This window comes from Nicotiana tabacum, chromosome 21, assembly GCF_000715075.1.
Source record: "Nicotiana tabacum cultivar K326 chromosome 21, ASM71507v2, whole genome shotgun sequence".
Taxonomy (NCBI): domain Eukaryota; kingdom Viridiplantae; phylum Streptophyta; class Magnoliopsida; order Solanales; family Solanaceae; genus Nicotiana; species Nicotiana tabacum.
Genome location: NC_134100.1, coordinates 10,356,453 through 10,362,656, shown reverse-complemented (window position 1 = coordinate 10,362,656; position 6,204 = coordinate 10,356,453). Strand labels below are relative to the sequence as shown.

Sequence of the window (6,204 nt, the reverse complement as noted above, 5' to 3'; positions counted from 1 at the left end):
CGAGGCTCGTCTCATTTATTATTGAAAAGAATTTGCAACGTCATGGAAATGCATCTCGGATCACGCCACAATCAATGTACCCGTGATTAGAGACACATTTCGATTCCGTTGGGATTTGGATTTGGGTCACATAAATGTGCACCCGAGTTTAAGGAGATAACATTATTAAATACGCGCCTAAAGAGACTATCGTGTTATTATTCTGGGAAAGCCGTGAGATTCGCTAAAAGGCCCGCCCTGGAAACTGAGTGCTTTGATATATACATTTAACGAGGGCCCCATAGCTTGTGCGTTTTTATTTTGTCGAGGCTCATCTCGTCTTTATTTTTTAAAAGGATATCCTATAGTAGCTACATTTCTTGTTGTGTTTGTCTCTACTGATTGAAAACGGAAATAACCCTAGTTAATTTCATGCTTGCAGGTTATTTATAGCAGGATTCCGAATGCTTTTACAAATCAGAAACATGGCCATGCCCACGGGCAATCGATCGAATCTTATGGGCCCAAACCCAGCCCATGCGGGATTAGCCAGGCCTGGGCCAACGTTTTTCCGATGAGGGCCTGCTTAGTCCGTTTCGACTTGGGCTCAACCTTCGTGAGGTTGAGACCGTAAACGTGCGTTCTTTGTTCTAAAGGTGTGGTTTATCAGTTATAACAAGGCAGTTTATCAAAAGGGCAGGAAATTAACTAATGATAGATAATTTTCATGCATTAATGGACATGTTAATCACAAACATAGCTAATTTCTGAGTTATAGCCTACTATGCTGTCAAACCTTTTATCTATCAGCCTACACACACAATAGGATATCAAGTTACCATACAATTGACATTGCCTATGTATGAGAGCTAACTCCAGTATCCCAGCAAAAATGTAAACTAGTATACATCACATGATATGCAATATACAGTCTACGTATAAAAACAAACAATGTTCAACTCTTCTCTTTTGTATTCATGCTCAACTTTCAAGTTACATTGACAGTATTAGTCATGTACCTGGTATAGGAAAACAAAAGAAGAAGGAGAATGATCAGTCGAGTAGTATGTAACAACACAGCATCAGCAGGTAAACCACAGTCAACAATCAACAGCAACAATGTAACCTCCAGCTCAAAAACACCCAACAACAGTTCAATAACGATAAACCACAGGTGGTCGAGCACCACAAGACAGACCCAGGAATAGAGTAGTAAACCAGCAGAAAAACCCAGAACAGCAGTATCCTTGCAGAGAAAATCGGAGTATCCTAATGGAATAGTACCAGCCCAACTAGAATAATTGACTTGGCCAAGACAGCCTGACCAACTTAATTTCTTATGCAGTTTTCAGACAGTGTTCAGCTTACAGTGTTCTGAAATTTCTTTCTGTTTTTCCCTTTCTGAAGACTAAAAAATGTCCAATCCTTTTTATGTTCTGAAGCAGCTTATTTATAAGCTAATCCAGGTCAGTCAAGCTACCCGGATCCCTACAAGTTGTAGTCTGCCCATACCCCTTAACTCCCCATACCCAAAGGCATCTTTCTTGAAGTAAACTTATCAGCCCCCCATGCTTTGTCCTATTGCTCTAATCAAGAGTTATGGGTTTAAAGTATTCATTTAATTCCCATGCTCTTATGTTTTGTTCCCCATTGTCATTAGGTTAATAGTATTTTAATTACCACTTGACATGTTCTTAAGTTAATGCCTGACCAAACTCTGCTTAATGCCAAAATTACCCTTAAACCTTGCGTATTACTGTATTACCCTAACTCCTAATATTCAGTATATAAACCCTTCTGATTTTAGCCAATACCTGACTACTAGCTAATCAACTTAAACTCAATACTGCTTTTAGGCTGATCTGTTAGATTTTTGCAGCTAATAGCCAATTCTCTGCCTAAGTTCAGGCAATGATTCAAACTTAAACAAACAGGGGTGCCAATCAAATGGTATGAGTTGGCCACATTGGGAGCCAAACCTGACCAACTCAAAACCAATTGATCCAATACGCAGTTAAGGATGCAAACTATGATCGAAGTGCTACTACATCAGACCTACAAGTATCATCATAAATAAAAGAACAGGCACAGTAATCATACTGAAATGCAGGCTCCTGATTTTTTAATCTTTCAAGTGAATTCAGTTGATGACACTTATTTAGACGACTATACAAACTATAATATACAGCAAACAATCAATAAAACCAATAAACAAACTATTAACTCAAAACTCACACACATGGATAGAAAAGTCAAAAACCAAACCAAACCAGAACATGAAAGACAGATAGAATTTAAGAGGACAAAAGAACAGGGAAAATTACCTCAGGGATATGAAATTAAGACTGAGTCAAAACTCGGACTCAGATTCGACCATTTCGGGGTCGAATGGACCTTAATCGAAGTGTTCTCAACTGAGAACACTTTGGTTAAAGTCTATTAGACCCTGATCCCTTGTTGGTTTGGACAGACACCCATAACTCTAAGTTCTAGGGTTCTTGGTGGTCTGATTTGAGATCTGTTCTGTTCCGGTCAGATTCGAACGGAACCAAAGTCATTCAGGGGGTAAGGAAGGTCAGGAGGTGCTGTGGTATGAGTTTGGAGTCGGTGGGTGTAGATCTGGTTTTTGCTCGAATCTTCGATTGAAGATTCGAGAGGCTATGGGGTGATTCGAGGTGAATGGTTAACAGATTCGTGTTCAGGGTGGTTGGGTGCATCAGGGGTGTTATTTTGGTGGTCATCGGAACCGTGGTTACCGGGCTTTCGGCGGGGAACCCTAAGGCTGTTAGGGTTTGAGAGGAGGGGGCTCTAGGACGATGGTGAATAGTGGCCGAAGAGGGGGGTCTGGCTTGGGGCGTGGGGTGTTAGGTTAGGTTTATATATGGGAAGGGTGGTTCAATCCTGGCCGTTGGATCGATTACAATTGATGGCCAGAATTTGGGGAAGCTTAACAATACGGTACCGTTTGGTTAAGTGAGGGGTCGGTTTCAAACGGGAATGGGTAGGGTCATGAGGGAAAACAAAGGCCATTGGATCAATTTAGATGAATGGCTCAGATTAACTGTCCCTGAAACGACGTAGTTTTGGTGTTGAACTACGTCGTTTTGATGGCCTGGGGACGGGTTGTTTGGGCTGGGTGATGTGGGTTGCTTTTGGGCCTATTTTTTGGTTTCATTTCTTGGCCCAAACAGATTTTCTTCACTCTTTTCTTTTGTTTTCTAATTTTAAAACTAAATAAATAAATAAACGAAATTAAAACAACCATTAATTTAACACTTAACACAATTATCACACACATATCAAAATATAAAAGTAGGTTAAATCACACCCTAGAATAAAAGGTGCATATTTTTTGTGAATTTTCTTTTAATGATCGAATTATGGTTTAATTATACATGACATACATATTTTGTATTTTGTTTGATAAGATTAAATAAATAAAATAAAACAATGGACAGAACCACAAATGACTACCAACACATGTCACGTAAAATCGAGAAATTGTACAGTGAGGCCATTTGTTATTATTTTTGATTTCTTTTGGAGTGATTGTCTGTGAAGCAAAAATCACGTGCTTACAGCATGCAAGCCGAAATAGACAGATACGCAAGTAGCACGTAAGATGTATCAGGATGGTCTTTTAATTTGGTGCACCTGTCCTAGACAGACCCAACCCCTGTGTTGAGTCTCAAAAGTCAAATGCACATGATGCAAACAAACGTTCCTACTAGGGATCCGGCATGAGGCTGAGTTATTCTAGGTTCAAAAACCTGGGTATTTGTTCTATACTTGTGTACCCGAGCGGACAACTCGAGTCGAGGAGGGGCAGCGTACCGGGAATACAGAAGCTTCACCGGCTTTGCAACTTGTCTGAACCTTATTTTAAAATTTGGGATATGACTCTAACAGAAGAGAAGTCACACGAAGTGCACACTCTTCCATGATTTAGAAGAATCAGAGAGAAGAAGGGTTTCGTAGCAGTTTATATACCCAATCAACCAATATCAAAGCGGTAAAAGTAGCATTTAGCACATTAAGTTCAACATGTAAAAATCATATAAAAAAGCCAACTATAACAGTTATTCTAAGCTCGAATTCTTGAACCCTGAACCAGAGATTCTGGGTTCGATCCCCAGCAGAGTCGCCAGAGCTGTCACACCTCCTTTTTACACACCCGATGGTATATATAGGGAGTTTTTCCACTTTAAGTGGCAATCGAAACGGGATCATTTATTTATTAAATTCAGAATCGCCACTTGGGATATTTATGGTGTCCCAAGTCACCGGATTTAAATCCCGAATCGAGGAAAGATTGAATATGTTTTACAGTCCGCGAACATAGAAATCCGGGTAAGAAATTCTGTTAACCCGGGAGAAGGTGTTAGGCATTCCCGGATTCCGTGGTTCTAGCACGGTCGCTCAACTATTGATACTGGCCTAATTATCTGATTTATTACACATTTTGAACCTACATGCATTTTTAATTTTATAACCGCTTTTATTTATTTCGAGAAAAATTCAAGGTCATTTAAAACGCATTATAAGCCACGCTACATGATATGCACCTATGGTTCACGACACGTTCTATTTAACCTTGTTAGAAAATTTAAATCGGGCCACATGAAATGTACCCCCGGATTTTAGTAGTAGTCATGATGATTATATGATTAACGCGCCTAAAGCGAACTACGAAGTTCATGTTCAATATCTAAATTATAACATGTGTGAGGGCCATAGATGATTTAATTATAGATGGCACACCTCAAGCTATATAAATTAAATTAAATTAGCGGCCTACTAACAACCATCTTATTACTAAGAAAGTTTATTTGAAGTTGCGCGAACACATACTCCGAATTATTTTTAGAAGTCATAATCATGTTCAAGAACACAAATAAGTAATTCTATTAATACTTTAAATTCCAAACTGACACTTTCGCTACTAAATCGACTTTGTAATTATCAAATTGATATTATGTTCCAGTACCGCAACAATCACAATATATCTTTCTCTTACTTATAAACAAACTCAAATCAAATGTCTTAGATAGTGATGAAAACAGAATGAGCCATATTAAGACATTTAGCAGATTAATGGAACTAACGCATGCAAATACAATCAAACCAACATAACACCAAACCAATTTAATTCCTTCCCCAATATAAAACAATGAGATGGAACAAGATAGAATTTGAAAAGTGCACCTTTACAATACTGTTTCGAAGCTCGGCCAATCAGACACGGACTCGAACAAGAAAACATAGCAGCGCCGGAACTTCGCCGGAATCTCGAATGGAACTGAACAGACCCAACGAATAGAGCTAGCGACCTACGAACGGGCTATAGCAGGACTCGATCTCAACAGAAATGTTACACTAAATGGAACGACGAACTTGAAACTCAGTCGACAACCTCAAACGAACTCTCCACGAGCTTTAAACGAACACCATTGACGAAACAAACTTTCGTCGCCGGCTTCCGGCCATTTACGGTGGTGATGGAGTTCAGTCGAGGAAGAAGAAGCCGCTGATGCCCTAGGTCTATGAGACTGATGCTTAAAGCTCTGGGATTTTTTTCAAGAACCAGAGTTCATGGGGTCGTCGTTTAGGCTTCAGCTGAAACCATCGCAAATGGCCAAGAAGAAGTTGATTTTTTTGCTTCAAATAAGAAAGAGCTTTAGGTCTTACGTTGAAGAAGACATCATGGGGAGGGGTCCATCATTGAATAAATGACGCCGATCTTAGCTCCTAGGTCTATCTTTATGTATTATTTCGCTGATTTCTAGTTTTGAGTGCAAGGGTTTTTGTTTATTAAGAAAACAACGGATCTAAGTTTTTTGTATAGGTTTTTAGGTGTAGGTCACTATTTAGGCATTAGGTACTATTATATAGGGGTAGGGATTAGGTTAGGGGTATGGGCCTAGGAATTATGGGCTAGGTCCAAAATTAGGCCTAGAAATGAGTTGCTCGAGCCTAAGTTTTATTCTTTCCCTGCGAACGAGATTAAAATACAATCTCATTTATTAATTAGTCCCACTTAAGTAAAATAACTATCAAAATAAGACTGACCGTTATAATAAAACTATTTTTTGGTATTTTTTCAAGATTAAAAATGACTACAAAACATTTAACGAACCTATTTTTTGTAATTTTTGTTTTCTTGTAATAAAATAAAAGTAAAAGAGTAAAAATGAGTTGAAATAGCTATATTAGGCCTAAATTAAA

The 6,204-nt window shown here is 38.7% G+C and overlaps 1 long non-coding RNA gene across 1 annotated transcript; it reads right to left on the bottom strand.

Moving 5' to 3' along the window:
* Window positions 1–683: 683 nt before the first annotated feature.
* LOC107785885 (uncharacterized) lies at window positions 684–5,765 on the bottom strand. Its single transcript, XR_001648007.2, has 2 exons — window positions 5,185–5,765; window positions 684–998 (listed from the first exon to the last, which is right to left on the bottom strand). It is a non-coding gene; the product is annotated as an uncharacterized LOC107785885 (long non-coding RNA).
* Between the last annotated feature and the right edge of the window lie 439 nt (window positions 5,766–6,204).